Below are 19,294 nucleotides of genomic sequence, written 5' to 3'. Positions count from 1 at the left end.
TGTCTCTGCCTCTCTTGCTGTGTCTCTCATGAATAAATAAATAAGATCTTAAAATTTAAAAAAAGGACAGAGAAGAGAAACTTTTTTGAAATCACACAACTATGATTTGAACATGGGCCTTTTAAAAAACAGCTCTATTGAAATATAACTGAACTACAATAGAGTGCCCATATTCAAAGTAAAATTTGATAAATTTTGACATGTATGAAATGATGAGACCATCACCATAATCAGGATAATGAACATATTTGTTATCGCCAGCCCCTTTGGACTCCCCCTGTCCCCGCCCCCTCATTCTCCACCCTCACACTACCATCTCCAGGCAAACTTTGATTTGCCTTCTGTCACTAGGTTTTCATTTTATTACAGTTTTATATAAATGGAAACATATAGCATGCACCCTGTTTTGTCTGGCTCTATTCATTAATCATACTTATTCTGAGATTCATTCATGTTGTATGCATCAGTGGTTTGTTTTTTTATAGTTGATGAATATTCTTCCATATGGATAAACCACAATTTATTTATCCATTCCCTGATGGTGGAAATTTAGACTATTTCTATTTGGGGGCTACTATGAATAAAGCTATTATAAACATTAATGTACAAATCCCGGCCATGGATCTAGGCTTTCATTTCCTTTAGATAAATAGCTAGAAATGGAATATCTGGGTTATATGATAGGTACGTGTTTAACCTTTAGGAAATAACTAAATTGTTTTCCAAAGTGGTTATACATTTTACAAAACAGTAGTGTATGAGAGTTCCAGTTTCTCCACATCTTTGCCAACACTTGCTATGGTCAGTCTTTTCCATTTTATATATTCTGTTAAGTATGTAATAATACCGTGTTGTGGTCTTTTTTAAAAAATATTTTTAAAAAAATTTTATTTATTTATTCATGAGAGAGAGAGAGAGAGGCAGAGATACAAGCAGAGGGATAAGCAGGCTTCCTGCAAGGAGCCTGATGTGGGACTCAATCCCAGATCCCAGGATCACCCCCTGAGCTGAAGGCAGACACTCAACTACTGAGCCACCCAGGCATCCCCTATGTTGTGGTCTTAATCTGAATGTCCTTGATGACTAATGATTTTAAGTATCCTTTCATGGGCTTATAAGCCATTCATATATCTTCTTTAGTGAAGTATCTGTTCAAATCTTTTGCCCATTTTAAAAAGTGGGTTGTTTGCTTATTGAGATTTGTGTGTTCTTTATATATTTTGGATATGAGTATCTATCAGATATGTGATTTTTCAAATACTTTTCTCTTTCTGTAGATTGTCTTTTAATTCTCTTATTAATGTCTTTCAAAGAGCAGATGTTTTAAATTTTGATGAGGTCAAATTTATAAAAATTTTTCTTTTATAGATGATGGTTTTGGTGCCATACCTGAGAAGTCTTTGCATAACCCCAGGTGACAAAGATTTTTTTCTATGTGTTCTAGAAATTCTGTGATTTGGGGTTTTACTTTTAGTCTCTGGTCCATTTTGGTTAGTTTTTACATGATGTGAGAGCATACTGAATTTCTTATTTGTTTGTTTGCAAATGGATATCCAGTTGTCCCAGCACCATTTATTGAAAAGGCTGTCCTTTCTCCATTGAATTTTCTTTGCATCTTTTTTGAATATCATTTGACCAGATATATGTAATCCTATTTCTAGAATCTCTATTCTGTTCCACTGATCTACTTATCTTTATACCAATACCATACAGTGTGATTACTATAGCTTTATAATAAGTCTTAAAATCAGGTAGGATAAGCCCTTCAAATTTGCTCTTCTTTTTCAAAGTTGTTTTGACTATTTTTGTTTGGGATTTTTTGTTTGTTTGTGTGTTTTGCATTTCCATACAAATTTTATTTTATTTTATTTTTTTTAATTAATTAATTTATTTATTTATGACAGTCACAGAGAGAGAGAGAGAGAGAGAGAGAGAGAGAGAGAGAGAGACAAGCAGGCTCCATGCACCGGGAGCCCGACGTGGGATTCGATCCCAGGACTCCAGGATCGCGCCCTGGGCCAAAGGCAGGCGCCAAACCGCTGCGCCACCCAGGGATCCCTCCATACAAATTTTAGAATCAGCTTTCTAATTTCTACAAAGAGGACAATGCGGTTTTGTTTAGGATTGCATTGATTTTACACAAATAGTAAGACTCATCATTTTTTTTTTAAATCATGCCTCAAGAGTCACAGTCACTTGTTTTCTAATGTTCATACTTTTAAAAAGCCAATTGTTTCTCTCTCTCTCTCTCTCTCTCTCTCTCTTTATTTTAGGTGTTTTGTTTTTTGTTTTCAGTTTTGGTTGTTTTTTTTTTTGTTGTTGTTTTGTTTTGTTGTTGTTGTTGTTGTTTGGTTTGGTTGGTTCAGGCAGGAATTGTAAATCTGATTCCTGTTATTCTATCTTGACTGGAAACGGGAGAGGAGCATCAAGGCCTTTGACACCAAATCCTTTGCTCTTTCCTTAAGAAGCCTGCTGGAAGAGAAGGTGGATATAGTCTCACCTTAAAACAAACAAACAAAGATGGAATAAAAAGTTAAATTTGGGACGCCTGGGTGGCTCAGCAGTTGAGCACCTGCCTTTGTCTCAGGTCATGATCCCAGAATCCGGGATCAAGTCCCACATCAGATTCCCTGCAAGGAACCTGCTTCTCCCCCTGCCTATGTTTCTGCCTCTCTCTCTCTCTCTCTCTCTCTGTCTCTCATGAATAAATAAATATTTTTTAAAAAGTTAAATTTTACTCCCATTACTGCCTTCAATAAATACTTATAAATACCCTGTCCCCCACTTTCTGATATGACTACCCACCAATTTTTAAATTCCCAAATTTTTATTCTCACACATTAAATCCATTATTTTTGTTTAATTCTTATTATGAAAAGTCACCCAAAAAAAAAAAAAACTAATATTGGAGCAAATTTACTGATTTGGAGGAGATGCCTTTTCCTCTGTAATTCTGCTATTTAAGTGACCTCCTAGTATACAGGACATAGCCATTTCGTTTGAAAAGAGGGACTGTTATTTTAAAATCTCATCTTCTCCCAAAACAGCAGAATCCAGGACTATGGGATATTGGTGGTTCTAAGCAGAAACCCTAATGATCTACCATATATACTTAGCTTTTGACATCATCAACTTTTTGGAAATGAAACTGTTGGGAAAGCTGATCTAATGTCATCCATTAAATAAGAAGGATAAAATTAGATCATTAAAATGAATGTGGCTGGTGCCAAGGTGAACATAATGAAAAATACGTTATTACTCTCCCTTATTTCAAAACAACCCTTTAATTAAGATTTCTTCCACCAGCAAAACTAATTTCATAAGTTTATACAGCCAGCAAATTTCAATTTGCACCTCCAGAAAGTAACCCTTTTGCATTATAGGGAATTTATGTTTATTATCCAGGAAGGAAATGAGGCCAGAAGGCAAAGAGACACCTCCGCGTGGTGGGGTGATGATTGTCCTGTCCAGCCTGGGCACACACAGAGAACAGTTACATTTCCAATTCCTCAGACTAAATTTAGTCTTATCTACTTTTCACATCAACAGCCAGTCTAAAAAATATTGTTGGAGATAACAGGCTGGCTCTGGACTGTATCCCTCCTTGAATTTGTTGATGAAAGTAGAAGCCTGAATAGCAGAATCATTCCAGTTTCTGGTTTCCATGAAGATGGGGCAGCATAAATTCAATAACTGTTCAGAATATTAATTTAAGCTTCAGCCTGACAGCCAATGATCACTGGAACATATAGTACTGACCCAGCTGCTCAGCTGTTTTAGAAATGACTTAATTACACAGTTGGAATAGCTGCTAGCGCCAAAGACACAAGGAAAAAAAAATACTTAAAGGAGAAACAAGACAGGATTAATTTCTGGTCTAACTTATTAAGACCTCCTGCTGTCACCTTTTGCCAAGCCACTGAGCCTTCACTTCTTAGAAAATGATCACATACCTCCAGCTACTCTTATTCGTTCCCTTGATTTTGCAGAAATCATAACAACACCCAGGAGTCATTAAAAGCACCTGGAGCATGTAATCTGTTCCAAATGGGAAAAGACTTCCCAAGGGGACCAGGGATGGTCCACAGAGCCTCATCCCTTCCCTCCGTGGTGTAAAATTTCCCACTAGACATTGCTACACAAGCCCAGGATGCCTCTCATTTCTCTTCTACCCTCCCCCTCCTCCTTTCTCTCCTCTTCCCTCTTTCAATCTTTCTTCCTTCCCTTGTCAGCCTTTGGCTGCTGGATTGAGGCTGAAGATGGGGTGTCAGACACAGTCAGATGTGGAGCTGCTGTCCATGCACCTGCTGAGCAATCTGTATTCACCACTCATTGAATCCTTACAAAAACCTAGAGAGGAGGTGCTTCTCCCTGTTACCCAGGTACAGCAATGGAGACCAAGAGGGCTTCTGTCATTCCTGTAAGGCCATTATACTGGTGAGTAAGTGACTTCTCTCTGTTTTAAAACCAATCTCTGTGATGCTGAGGCTGGGACTCTGCAAACCACATTTCTGCTTTGTCATTGGCTCTTCATTGGCATGCTAGCGGGAGACTGTAGGGCTGGGCAAGGGAGAAGGAACTGCTGCTTCCTGTTTGCTTCCTGGTATAGTCAGCATCATGCCTGTGGTGGTTTTCATCTCAGTGGCAGTAACTTCCCACATCCCCAGACCAGCCCTCAAAAATGCCAGCGTCAGTCAACCCAGAGGTCTGGGCCCCAGTTATAAAGGGCTCTGCTCTAAGTTTTGAGGTTCTAATGCCTTCATCCTCTTCTCTTTGTCCTGCTAGTCCTAGGAGTAATAGCTGCTTCCTAAAGTCACCATCCCTCTGGTGCCTCAGTGGCTGCTTCTTCTTCTTCTTCTTCTTCTTCTTCTTCTCCTCCTCCTCCTCCTCCTCCTTCTCCTTCTTCTTCTCCTTCTTCTTCTCCTTCTCCTCCTCCTCCTCCTTCTTCTTTCTTCTTCTTCTTTCTTCTTCTTTTCTTCTTCTTCTTCTTCTCCTCCTCCTCCTTCTCCTCCTTCTCCTCCTCCTCCTCCTTCTCTCCTCCTTCTCTCCTCCTTTTCTTCTTTCTTCTTACCTTTTTGCATCTCCAATACCCATTTAACCAATTCCCTCTGTTAAATTCTTTTCTGTGAAAGTTACTGGTTTAACTAATACACAGAGCACTAGGATTCAAAACCAAGTATGTCTGACTCCAGATCCAGGCCCTTGATCCCTACTCTGTGCTATTCCCATCCACTTCCTCTTGCTACCTGTGGCAAAAATGCTTTGCTTTGATCAACCTTTACTTAACCTCCTGAACCTTCTCTGAAGCCCATTTGTACACTACCTTATAAAACTCTAGTTTTAGCAAGAGCCCAGCTAAGTCAGTTTAACCAGAACCTTCTACCCTTGATATCTCATCAGGCTCCTCATGCTCCACTACTCCCCCAGGTGATGTCTGGTCACCCTGACCTGTCTGCAGCAAGAATCAGTCAGTTTAGCTAGACAAATCCCCCTTACCCTGGATGTTTCCTCTCAGTGATTTTCCATCTACTGACCCTATCTGTGCTCCTTGGCTCTAAATTCCCACTTGCTCATCCTGTATTCAGAGTTGAGCCCAATATCTCTCTCCCACCGTGAAATCTCATTGCAGTGGTCCCAATATGTTCATGATAGTCCTGAATAAGGTCTGTCTCACCATCTTCAACAAGTATCATTAAAATTGTTTTCATTAACAGTGGCATTCAGAAAATACTTTGGATCAAATCGTTAGGACCTCAAGTTACAGTCTTTGGGTGTATTCCCTGGGGAAAGTCCTAAACCTTGTCATATTGATGACTGAAGATTCCACCCTCTGTTAAATGGTTTGGAAAGCACCTGGCATAACATGAGTGAATACAATAGCCTCAGCTAAACAAGATGGAGCTCTGATTAATATATTCCTAAAAGATCACAGAATTGACACATTTGCAAGTCATAGTGGTAATGGGAACTTACCAGCCCTCTGAGTTTCAACTGGAAATCTCATTTCTCTAAAAGCAGAACATATGGTATACTTTTGACCTTGTCCTGCTGTTAATTTCATTTTGCAGAGGAAGAGAAAGAAACACAAGGAACTTCCCTCCTAAATTTAATTCTGACCTTGGAAGAAGAACTAAAAACTGATTATTGAAGCAGAAGTATAGGAAGCTAGGGCTGGGGGACTGGGAATCTTTCACATGGGGGGGTTAAAATGCCCCCCCCCCAAAAAAAAAAAAACATTCGGAGGAGGCTCTGACATGGAACCTGAAGTCAGCACACAACTCTCAGAAGTTTGGAGGAAAGTGCAGTCTGATCCCATAACCAAACAATCTGAAAGAGAAAACAGTATAAAAGGGATGACAGGATCTCAAAACAGAAAATCTGAGGGTTGAAGAGCATGGCTCCTGATAAGGGGTGAAGGGGATTGGCCTCCAAAAATGCCAGTATGCCTGCACAGAGAGCAGTTTAACGAGCTTAATTTATCAAAGGCCTCTGCAGAAGATGGGAGAAGTGTACAGCAGATGGTGATCTGTAGATGCCTCTTTGTTTCAGATACCATCTAGAATGAGCTGTCCAGATCATTGCCTTCAAGATACACATCCGGGGAGGAGAAAATAATAAGCCAATAAATAAGCAATAAAACAATCCATAATTCATAATAAGCAATAATAAATCCATAAAGGATGACAGGTAAGTACAATAATGTTATGTGTCCGTGTGTGTGCTGAACCAACTGAAACTGACAATATTCTACCATTTTGACCTACAAAGATGGTCATTTCATATGGTACGAACTACGGTATTGAGGGGGGTGTCATTCTTCATAAGGTCATGAGAAAAGGCCTCTCAGAGAAGGTGGCATAGGAGCAGGGATCTGAATACAGGGAAGGAATGAGCCATGTCAAAACAGAAGAGTGTTCCAGACTTAGGGGAAAGCAAGGTTCAATATTTTGAGGTGGGAATGCTGGGTGTGTGTGAGGAATGTCTGGAAGTCCAGCGTAGATACACTAGAGGAATAGGGCAGAAGCAGCACGAGAGAAGGTGAAAGTGGCAGCCAGAGACAGATCATATAGGAGGGCCTTATATAGCCCACAGGTCATGACAAAGACTGAGTTTTGTTCAGGGAATAAAATGAGAAGCCCTTAGAGATCTGAGAACAGAGGTGATGTGATAAAAGATCAACCTTAGGAACTCTGTGGAGGAGCAAGCATGGAAGCGGGGTGAGGGAGCAGGGAGGAGGCAGTGAAGGAGGTGAGGCTGGATAGACGTTAGGATATAAAAGTGGCAGAATTTGCAGGTTGAATTAGATATAACAGTTGAGAATGAAAAATTGAAGATGACAAGAATTTTGACCTGAGCTACTGGATAAATGGAACCATTTACTGAACTAGGAAAGAGAGAAGGTAAAAAATGTATGTGGGTAGAAAAAAAAAAGTTTGATTTTAAATACATTCAATTTAACGTTCTTCTCAGTTATCTAGTTTGAGATAACGGGGTAGGAAGCTGGATAAACAAATTTAGTGTTTTAAGAATAGGACAAAACAAGATATATACACTTGGGAGTTATTAGCATAATGATTTATTTAATGCAAGGGGTGGGTAGAAATCAAGGGAATGAATGTAGATAGAACAGAGACGAGGTTCTCTGAGGCACCTGGGCAGTTCAGTGGTTGAGCATCTGCCTTTGGCTCAGGTCATAATCCCTGAGTCCATGATCCCTGGGATCCCTGCGTCCTGGGTCCTCCCCACAGGGAGCCTGCTTCTCCCTCTGCCTATATCTCTGCCTCTCTCTGTGTCTCTCATGAATAAACAAATAAAATCTTAAAAAAAAAAAAAAAAGAACAGAGAAGAGGTCTAAGAACAGAGGTCCAGGACACTTCACCACTTAGAGGTTGTGAGGAAGCAGATCCAGCACAGGAGACTTAGGAGCAGCTGTCAGCGAGGATAGAGGACAAGCATACACACAGTCACTCTAAGGCCCAGTCCTTGCCATATCCCTGTTTGCAAGAGGCATCTTTTGAGAAGGCATAAGGGAAGCTAGAGAAGGATCCACAGGAGAATCCTCAGACATCATCAGTTCAAATAAATATGAGGGTAAAACTCTAGAGACTCCCTCCTGTCCATGAGAATGATCCTCTGTGCCACCTCTACCTTTTCCTAACCTCAAGTGACAAAAGTCAGTTCCTCATATTTCAAGTACAGAAATGCCTCTTGGCCTTTCCAATGGTCACAACAAGTATAACTCACAAATCCTAATCAAAATGCAATCACTTTCTAGAAGTTCATCTGAAAATAACTCCTGCCCAGGGTATGAAAGATCTGGCTCCAAGGAAACCCCAGAGGAATTCTCAGACATGTATTGGCAAAGAATATTAAAGGACTAAAGACTAAATTAATTAGAAGACTACACAAAGGAAAAGAAGAGGAGGATCCGAAAAGATGATCAAAGATAGAGTAAACGGTAAACAGTCATTCTGGGTGGTACTGTTTGGAGACCACCTCTAGAATACAGTTACAAATCTGCAGAAAAGCCTTCTAGAAGAGGCCAGGTCTCTGCCACTTGGGACAATTGGGTCAACAGGACTTGCTGAGTGGTGTTTATATGCCCCTCTGGCTACAGAGCTAGGGAAAGATACCTGCCCAGATCCACCTCCCTCAGGGAGTCAGAAGAGACTCCCAGCAGGAGGAACCAGGTAGGTACATACCAGTCAGAGCTGCCCCCATACTCAGGGTGATTCCACCAGTTGCAAAGTAAAATTTTTATTCTAGGTATCTCCGTAAATAAATAAACAGCCAAGTGCTGATCTTAAGATCATAAGATTTTTAGAAAAGGTATTCAGAAGTATGAATTTTAAAAGTAGTGTTCACTTGTGCATTGCTGGGGGAATAAAATGATGCAGCCACTGTGGAAAACACATGGCAGTGCCTTATCACGTGATCAAGTAGTTCCACTCCTGGGATTCTTTTCTTCTTTCAAAAAAGTGAAGACAAGGACTCAAACAGATATTTATACACTCATGTTCTTAGCAATGTTATTCAAAATAGCCAAAAAGCTGAAGCAATCTAAATGTCTGTCAACAGAGGAATGAATTAAAAAATATGGTAACTGCATACAGTGGAATATTAGTCTAAAAAAGAAGGAAATTCTGACATCAGACAACATGGGATGAAGCTTGAAGACAACATGCTAAGTGAATTAAGCCAATCACAAAAAGACAAATGTGTGCTTCTACTTCTATGAGGTACCCAGACTTGTCATGTTCATAGAGACAGAAAGTAGGAAGCTGGCTGCCAGGTGCAGGGGGAAGGAGGTCATGGGAAGTTACTGTTTAAGGGGAACAGAGTTTCAGGTTAGGATGATGAAAAAGTTTTGGAGGTGGATGATGTGAATATACTTAATGTCATCAAGTTGTACGCTTAACAATGGGTAAAGTGGTAAAAACAAAGGTGAAGTGTTCCAAGAGTATAAGGTTAAAAGGTGATGGTTCATTAGGCAAATGTGTCTCAAACGCATGATCGAAATTCCTTAGTTGGAACAAAAATCTCATTGTTAGTATTAAAGAAGCCATCTTTTAAAATATGTGGGAGTGTATACGTGTAAAACTTGGTATATGTGTGTCAACATATTAGTTTTGTGTGGCTCACCTTCAGGATTCTTTCTCTTCTTCGTGAATGTGAGATAAATTCATCATGGAAAAATTACAGATCTCAGTATAATTCTGATAGCTGGAGGATAGTGTATTTTCAAGTGTACTGGACTTTAAATAACTAAGCCAAAATGGTTGCATTAATTAACTTATATCCTTAATCACTAATTTCATTTTTTATATTTCCCCTGACTTCTGGGGGAGGAATAATCTTTGTCTCAAAAGCAGACTTTAGTGACCTAATGATTTGAAAAGCAACCAGAGATAACGAGGTAAAGATATTTAAATGGAAACATGCCAGCAATTACTAGTTAATTGAAAGTTTTGATGTTTTTGGCCTGAGGTCTATGCTTTCCCTGCTAAACTATAATGTGGGCAGGGGAGAGTAACAACATTGTTTCCTCTTTTAAAATGAAAGTGCCGATGAGTAATTTTGAAGTTTTTATTAAATTAAACATTAAAAGATGGTAAAAATAACAATTTAAAAAATCTGTTATATCTCAGTTGAGGGATTTTCTTTTTTAATTTTTTAAATTGCAATATAAGTGACATACAATATTAGTTTAAGGTGTACAACATAGTGATCAACGTATGTATATATAGTGAGATGATCACTACAATGAGTATAATTAACATCCATCACCACACATAGTTGCAAATTTGTTTTCTTTTGATTATAACTTTTGAGATCTACCCCCTTAGGAGCCTTCAAATATGTGATACAGTATTGTTAACTATAGTCACCTGCTATACATTACACCGCCAGAGCTTATTTGTTTTATAATTGGAAGTTTAAAACTTTTGACCTCCTTTACCCATTTCTTCCCTCACCCCTTGCCTGACAACAACTCATCTGTTCTATAAGTTTGGCTTTTTTTATTTTTTTGATTCTATGTTATCAGTGAGATCATATAGCATTTGTCTTTCTCTGGCATTTCATTTATGTTCATCTATGTTGTTGCAAATGGCAGGATTTCCTTCTTTTTATGGCTGAATAATATTATATTGTCTCTCTCTCTCTCTCTCTCTCTCTATATATATATATATATATATATATATATATATATATATATATATATATACCACATCTTCTTGATCCATTAATCCATTGGTGGACACTTAGATTGTTTCCATGTCTGGGCTATTGTGATAATGCTGCAATAAACATGAGAGTGCAGATAATCTCTTTAAGATAGTGGTTTCATTTCCTTTGTATATATACCCCATGTATATGTTACTCTATTCTACCAACATTTGTGAATCATATGTTACTTCTATTTTTAACATTTTTGAGGAACCTCCGTACTGTTTTCTACAGTGGCTGCACTGTATTGTATTGCATTCCCATCAACAGAGCTAGAGGGTTCCCTTTTTTCCACATTTTCACCAACATTTGTTACGTCTTGTCTTTAAAAAAAAAAAAAAAAAATATATATATATATATATATATATATATATATATATATATATATATATATATAAAATTGCTATTCCAACAGATGTGAGGAGGCAATATCTCATTGTGGTTTTGATTTACGTTTCCCTGATGATTAGGGATGTTGAGCATCTCTTCATTTATCTGTTGCCAATCTTTATGTCTTCTTTGGAGAAATGTTTATTCATGTCTTTTGCTTATTTTTAAATTAATTTGTCTGTTTTCTTTTGACTTATATGAGCTCTTTATATACTTTGGATATTAACCCCTTACCAGATATATAGTTTGCAAATATTTTCTCCCATTCCATAGATTGCCTTTTCATTTTGTTGATAACTTCTATTGCTATAAAGAAGCTGTTTATTGATATAATCCCACTTGTTTGATTTTGCTTTCAGCGTCAAATCCAAGAAATTGTTGCCAAGACCGAGACCAAGGGGCTTTCCCATCTATGTTTTCTTTTGGAGTTTTATGGTTTTGGGTCTTATGTTCAAGTCTTCAATCCATTTTGAGTTGATTTTTGTGTGTGGTGTAGATAGTGGTCCAGTTTTTCTATTTTGCACGTAGCTCTCCAGATTTTCCAACGCTATTTGTTGACAAGATCATCCTTTCCCCATTGTAAATTATTGGCTTCTTTGTTATAAATTAATTGACCATATATGTGTGAGTTTATTTCTGGGTTCTCTATGAGGGATTTTAAAAGATAAGTCCATGTGAAATTGGGAATAAATTTCTACTGGCAAATTTTATTGGTGGTATACAGTTCCCTCAGAATGTAAAATTGGGAGAAGGCAGGGGGAGTTCCAGGCACAGTATATTATCATGATGCAGAAAATGTGGATACTTAACATCAAAACAATACAGCCTTTCTCTGTTGAACCTCATAATATCTGAAACTATTAAAAAATATGGATGAAAATTGTGTGCAAAAATATTTTAAAAATTGAACTAATACACTAATGAAGGTGGAATTTTAACTGAAATGTGCTTTAATTTACCTATGTAAATATTTTTTAAAGACTTTTTTATTCATCTGAGCAGGGAGAGAGGCAGAGGGAGAGAGAGTGAGAGAATCGCAAGCAAACTCCAAGCTAAGCATGGAGCCCAATGTGGGGCTTGATTTCATGAGCCCAAATCAAGAGTTAGACACTTAACTGACTGAGCCACCCAGGCACCCTTACATATGTATTTTTTATAATCAGTAGTTATGAAGTCAGACCACCTTGTGAAATTATTCTTGAAATAATTTCTATGTTAAGCTTTCTGAGTAAGAACCTAACCTTATATTTTGTAATCTTATATGTATTTCACCAAAAAAAGCTTGATATGCATTTTAATCACATTTTAAATTAATAAAATCAAAGATTTCTCAGAAAGCCCTCAATATTACAGATTTCTTTGGCACTGGTTTGATCTAAAGTTGAAATACCTGCCAAAAAGCAAACCTTGTAAGCAGGACTTACTTTGCCTAGTAGGTTATACTTCTACATTTTAAGTTTCTGAAGAAATGAAGTCCTTTATTTTATATCTTTAGTCTTTAGTATACTAACAACTGATCATTAAAGTATAATAAAATGCTCCTTATTAAGAAAAAGGAACAGAGTGAATTAGCACAGTTCAAAAATAAAGTGAAAGAATGTTACCTTAAAAATTCAAATGTTATAATGACTCCCCAGGGCAAGGGTTGGAAGAAAGCCTTTACACAGCAAGGGAAATAAAATAAAACAAGGAAGAAAATACCATAAGTTTTTTTAAATGAATAATAGAAAACTGACATCTCACGAAAGATATCCAAATGGCCAACTAGTATATGAAAAGTGTTTGGTTGCATTCATCTTAGGGAAAATGCAAACTGAAAACCACATTACAATACCACTGTGAACCCACAAGTATGGCTAAAAAGAAAAGGATGGAAAATATGAAGTGTTAGTGACAATGTGGAGCAAATGGGACCCTTTTACACTAATGCTGGGTATGTAAATTGGCACAACCACTTTGGAAACCTGTTTGGCATTATATACTAAAGTTAAATGTGCGTATTTATGACCCAAAAATTCCACTCCTAGGAACCAACAGCAATACATATGCATGTTATGTATGTTCACCAAAAGACATTGACAAGAATGTTTAAAACAGCACTATTTCAAATAGCCCATAAGTGAAAGCTGCACTGTTCATCAATGGTCAGATGGATCAAGTGTGTTATATTCCACACTGTAATGCTATAGAACAGTAAGAATGATGAATCTACTAAGTAACCCATGACAGTGTGCATGGATCTCACACACTGTTGGGTGGAACAGGCCAGACACAAATGAGTACATACTGTATTGTTTCATTTATTTAAATTATAAAAATTGGTAAAAACAGTCTATGCTATCAGAAGTTTAAAAAATGACTTGGTTGGGAGGTGGGAATAGGACCCGACAGGGAATGCAAGGGGATTTCTGGTTGCTTGTCATGGTTAGCATCTCAATCTAGGTGCATTTTACAGGTGTGATGAGGTTTTTAAAATTCATCAAGTAGCACACTTATGATATGTGCACTTTCCTGTATATCTGCTATATTTCAAATATGTTTAAAGATAAGGAGGGAATGAGAGGCTCCTGGCTGATTCAGTCCATGGGGACAAGGGGTGGGGAGGGCAACTCTTGATCTCAGGGTTGTGAGTTCAAGCCCCACACTGGGTGTAGAAATTCATTTAAAAAATTAAAAAACCTTAAATAAATAATAAGGAATGAAAACGGCACTATTAACAGGAAAATATAAATATGGATTCTATCCCAGGGGTGCTACTAATCATGCTAGAGGCTGCATGTCCTTAAGATTCCCTTGAGAAATGGTCCTTTTGAGGGAGGTCGTGTCTTACGTTTGTTTTCTTTTCTTTTTTTTTTTTTAAAGATTTATTTATTTACTCATTCAGAGAGAGCGAGAGAGAGGCAGAGACACAGGCAGAGGGAGAAGCAGGCTCCATGTAGGAATCCTGACGTGGGACTCGATCCCAGGTCCCCAGGATCACACCCTGGGCTGCAGGCAGCGCTAAACCGCTGCGCCACCGGGGCTGCCCTTACGTTTGTTTTCTGACAGCTGGTGCTGCTCTCTGATAGTACTAACCAGCAGATCATAGATTCTGCCCTATTTGGAATCAGTTCTCAAATTTTGAACTAAGGGTTGAGAAGAAAGGGAGAAAGAAGAAGGGGTAAAAAAAGCATGGCCAGCACACTACACTTTCCCATAATGTTTCTGCTTATATATTCTGTTTGTAAATCACATTAGTTAACCTAAAATGCAGCCACTAGAGCACCATACATGCTCTTACATGAAGAGTGGGGATAATATCTGTTTTTCTGGGCAGCACAGTAATTCAAATACAGGATTCAGTGTGGTAATATATAACACAAAATGTCAAATTTCATAGGCATAGACATATAGCTTTGTGGGTATGTGTAAGTATGCACAAAAGGGTTAAAAACTTACCTGTATATAAGATATTTCAAAAACAAAGATAGAGAACTAGAGCAGGTAAATTGAAAGCATCAGCATGAGTGAATGCTTTATGGCAAGGTTTCTCAACCACAACACTGTTGATACTTGGAACCAGATATTTCTTTGTGGTGGTGTCTATCCTGCATATTATAAGATATTTAGCAGTATCCCTGGCCATCTAGAGTGTAGACCCTACATGCCAGTAGCAAGTCTCCTCTCCCCAGTCATGACACATAAAAATGTCCCCAAGCTTTGCCAAATGCCTTGTGGGGAACAAGTTTGTCTGGGTTGAGAACCATGCTTTATGGTACATTGTGCCTTTGATCCTGTCATTCCTACAGCCAAAAGTCACAGTCATGTCCAGAGTGCAACATAGACTCCACATCCCGACCCATCTCACTATTTGCCATGAAAAGGAGCGAGAGTTCCTTGGTGGATATTGGAATCAATCTTAGAGAAAACGCTAGATAGGTTGAAAACATTCTAATACTGTCAGAAAGTATGAATACTTTTAGAAAGTTCTAGATTAATGTTAAAAGAGGGTTCCCACTGTTAATGTAGAAAAAAACTAAACAAATTTATAATAATAATAGTAATAATAGTGGTAATAGAGCCCATTGGAAAAAGTTATGTCTATCAAAAGCGTTATAATATAAAAACAGGTCATATAAAGTGTATATATAAGGGACTTGTAGTACACACAACAGTTTACAATGTTGTTACCATCCCTTCCACCTCCAATAAAGCTGTTTATTAATCCATTTGAACCAAGACAACGCATGTTCTAGTTTTAGACAGCACCTAATATACCATTTGGACAACACCTAATATATCAGCCACAACTGATAAATAGAAATAGGAAGGAAACCATTTTTAGAATTACTCATACAAATCTTACAATTTCAGAGTTGCTTGTAAATCTTAAGTAGGCCAGTACTAGGATATATGTTGACCGTTTAGAGCAGAAGCCGTTTTGTTTTGGTACAGTTTTGTCCAGCATCAGTGTTTCCTAATGGGTGACCCTGGATTTCCTAATGGGTGACCTTAAGGAAGAACCAGTCCTAACCAAAGGTGACCAGGAGGTTGTCTGGAAGAGCTAAATGGGACTATAAGGCTAATCCTTAACATCACAGTTGTTCTGCAAACCCTGCTACTGCAGCAAGTATTGTCAATGATGAGGCTATTCAAGAGTATGTGTACAAAGGATAGCTATTAAGGAAGATAGCCTAATCTCACAGCTTCAGGAAGAATTGGGTGCCTATCAATTGGGAAATAAATGGAATTCAGCCAATTCATTGCCAAGTTGGTGGAAGGAGCACGCGCTCCAAACCAACCATCCCTTGCCTCTAAGATTCCACCAGCTTCTGCCCTGGCATACCCTCCATTACCCTGCTAATAAGACAAGGAGGAAGAAGACAATAAATCAAACATTGCAAGGACCTTTGAGATTTAGGCCAGACTCCCTGGGACAACCTATCTTGACCAGAGGGCTGAAGCATGCTTTCTGAAAGGGGTTTTTGATAACTATAGAGTGTACTATTACATAGTAAATGATATTAAGGGTTAGCCATGATTATTACTCTGTCGAGAACATTCATTTGATTTTCCTTTGGGTAATTCACTCACATTTGTAATCACATATTTTGGTAAAATGACCTACTCTTCAGAGCTAAGAGACAGGCTTCAGCCAATAAGGGATGAGTTTATGACCCATTTCAGACCAGTGAGACAGAAAATACCAGGATTTGTAGAGAAAGGACCAGAAAATGGTGGCAATGTGTAAGGAGATGAATTTCTGAGGCCAGAAATGGCTGCCACCATATTGCTGCCATGAAAGGAATGGGCCTGATGATAAAAGAACAGTTAAGAGGTGTAAAAAACTGACACTTGAGTTTGATTGTCAAACTCTTACTGTATCTGAAGCCAGGGCTAAATCTGAACTATTCAGTTGTGGAAATCAGTTCTCTCCATGTTCTTTTTAAAATTGAAGCCAAAATAAATAAAATAAAATAAAATAAAATAAAATAAAATAAAATAAAATAAAATAAAATAAAATAAAATAAAATAAAATAAAATAATAAAATAAATATAAAATAAAATAAATAATAAAATAAAATAAAATTGAAGCCAGTGTACAAAGGGTTTTCAAAGACATACAACATAAAGTATCTCAACAAATATGGTATGTTACAAAATTTTTAGAATACACACAAAACATCAAACTCAGCAGTGCAGCTACCTCTGTGGAGGGGCAGTGGGGGTGTAGGTTAGGAGAAGTTTTACTTTCCATTGTGTATGCAAATTAACTAATTTTCTCCTTGCTTTTTACTGTGCATGTCTTTTTCAATGAAAAAAAAGTAGCTAAAATTTTTGGTAAACATGTCTTAAATCTGTGGTTCTCAAACTTAGGGCTTGTTGCATCCAGATCACTCCAGAATCTAGTTCAAACCACAGGTTTTCCCTTGGAGAATCTGATTCAGTAGGTCTGGGATAGGACCCAAGAACCTATATCTTCTACAGTTTTCCCATTGATTCTAATAGCCAGCCTGGTAAGGATATCATTCAAATTCATGGTTTTCAGCCCTGACTGTACATTGGAATAGTCTGGGAGAACTTCCAAAAGTACTGATGTGTGAGTGCTGCCCAAGAAGAATTATATGTCTCTGTGTGGTTGGTATCTTATTAATCTTCCTAGGCTAAACTTTTAAAAATCGAGTAATATTAGCTATTGGAGAAGACATAGAACACCTGGAATTCTCATACATTACTGGTAGGAATATAAATTAATATAACCAGGGCATCTGGGTGGTTCAGTTAAGCATCTGACTCTTGATTTCGACTCACATCATGATCTCAGAGTCGTGAGATCCAACCCCATGTTGGGCTCTGTGCTGGGTGTGGAATCTGCTTGAGATTCTCTCTCTCCCTCTCTCTGTGATCTTCCCCACCTGCTTTCTCACACTCTTTCAAAAAACTCTGTAATTAATATAACCATCGTGGAAAATGTTTCACAGTACTACTAAAGGTAAACATAGGCCTTCCTTACAACCTAGCAATTCCACTCCTGGGTATATGCCCAAGAGAATTTGGGGTCTATGTCACAAAAGATGGGTATGAGATTATCCACAGAATCATAATCACTAAAAACTGGGAACAATCCAAATGTCAATCAATGGGGGAATGAACTTCCAGAATTGAAACATAAAAAGGACTTAATTTTAAATAAACTGTTTAATTACTTAAATTTATGTATTATCTATAACAGATACACTGGACAGAATCAAAAGCTACAAAGAGCTGTATGTGAAAAGTAAATTTCTGTCTCATCCCTGGCTGTAATCACTCAGTTTCCCTTTCCAGAGCAATTGTTAACAGTTTCTTCCAGAAATATTTTATGCACACAAAGACCGATCTGTTTGCTTCACCTTGAAAAAAAAAAAAGCAAACAGAAGAATCAATAAACTGATATATTTTCATATGTTGGACTACTACACAGAATATAATGTATATATTACATTAATATAAGAGCAAACTATACAAGCAACAGCTTAGATGAATCACATTCTATTCAGTTAAGAAAAAAAAATCCAGATGCATAAGATTGCATATTTTATGATCTTATTTATATGAAGTTTAAGAGCAGACAAAATTTGTTCATGGTGGTAGGAATCAGAAGTGTGGTTACCTCTGGGGAGGCTTCTGGGGTCCTAGAAATATTTTGATCTGATGGTATACACAGGTAGATGCCCTTGTAAAAATTCATCAAGCTGCACACTTAGGATTAGTATACTTCACTGTGAACTTTTGTCATATTTTAATAAAAAGTAAAAATAAAAACAAGCAGGAAAAAGATAGGATGACTCTAATGGGAAGCCAGTGTTGAAAGCCATGATTTTGTAGCCTCCAGCCTCAGAATGGCATTTAACAAAATGGTCACACTGTTTTGTTAATGACAGAACCTTGTCCCTCTTTTTTCTCTAAAATCCTTCTTTCAATTGACCCCAATGAAATTTGCCTTCTCATTGTTAAGTCCCACTGGCTGGGGAGTTAGTGGGAAGGAGTGAACTAAATGCTACAAATGTTAAACTATTTTTCTAAACCTTTATTTTCAGTTATAAGAATTTCGTATACAATAATAGCACTGGAAAGGATAACTGAAATCCAAAATTTATCTGGATACTTTCCTCCCCTGTGATATTTTCTAAACTACAATATGGATTATGAGTTGCTTTTTAAATACTGTACACTGAACAGGTTTCTTGGCATTATAAGCTACAAGTGCAATTGATCTGAAAAGATCTATCCCTGCCTTCAAATTCTGTTCACAGCTATCTGACTAGGAAACCAATTGCATTAACAGCATTACAGCCCCAGCTCTAGCACATTCTTAATAAAGTGCCATACCTCGGGAGGAAACCAGGGCTGGCCGAGGCTTCTTGATTCTGCCCAATGCCAGCAACTGAAAAAAAACAAGTAGTCACATTTTTTTAAATTTTTATTTATTTATGATAGTCAGAGAGAGAGAGAGAGGCAGAGACACAGGCAGAGGGAGAAGCAGGCTCCATGCACCGGGAGCCCGACGTGGGATCCGATCCCGGGTCTCCAGGATCGCGCCCTGGGCCAAAGGCAGGCGCCAAACCGCTGCGCCACCCAGGGATCCCAGTAGTCACATTTTTTACTTCAAATTAAAGATGCCCATATGATTTCTGAAATGAATAGAAATCCTGCT

The 19,294-nt window shown here is 37.9% G+C and overlaps 1 long non-coding RNA gene across 2 annotated transcripts in view; it reads left to right on the top strand.

Annotated features, from left to right (window-relative positions):
• Window positions 1-19,294, top strand: part of LOC129496310 (uncharacterized) — a 46,357-nt gene that overhangs the window by 5,328 nt on the left and 21,735 nt on the right. Inside the window, exon 4 of one of the 2 annotated variants that reach the window (XR_008661705.1) lies at window positions 1,369-6,687. This is a non-coding gene — a long non-coding RNA (uncharacterized LOC129496310). Of the gene's footprint in view, window positions 1-1,368; window positions 11,055-19,294 lie in introns of those variants that run through there. The other variant, XR_008661706.1, reaches the window with a different exon arrangement.

This window comes from Nyctereutes procyonoides, unplaced genomic scaffold, assembly GCF_905146905.1.
Source record: "Nyctereutes procyonoides isolate TBG_1078 unplaced genomic scaffold, NYPRO_anot_genome, whole genome shotgun sequence".
NCBI classification, from domain to species: domain Eukaryota; kingdom Metazoa; phylum Chordata; class Mammalia; order Carnivora; family Canidae; genus Nyctereutes; species Nyctereutes procyonoides.
This window is presented reverse-complemented; position numbering and strand designations above follow the sequence as displayed.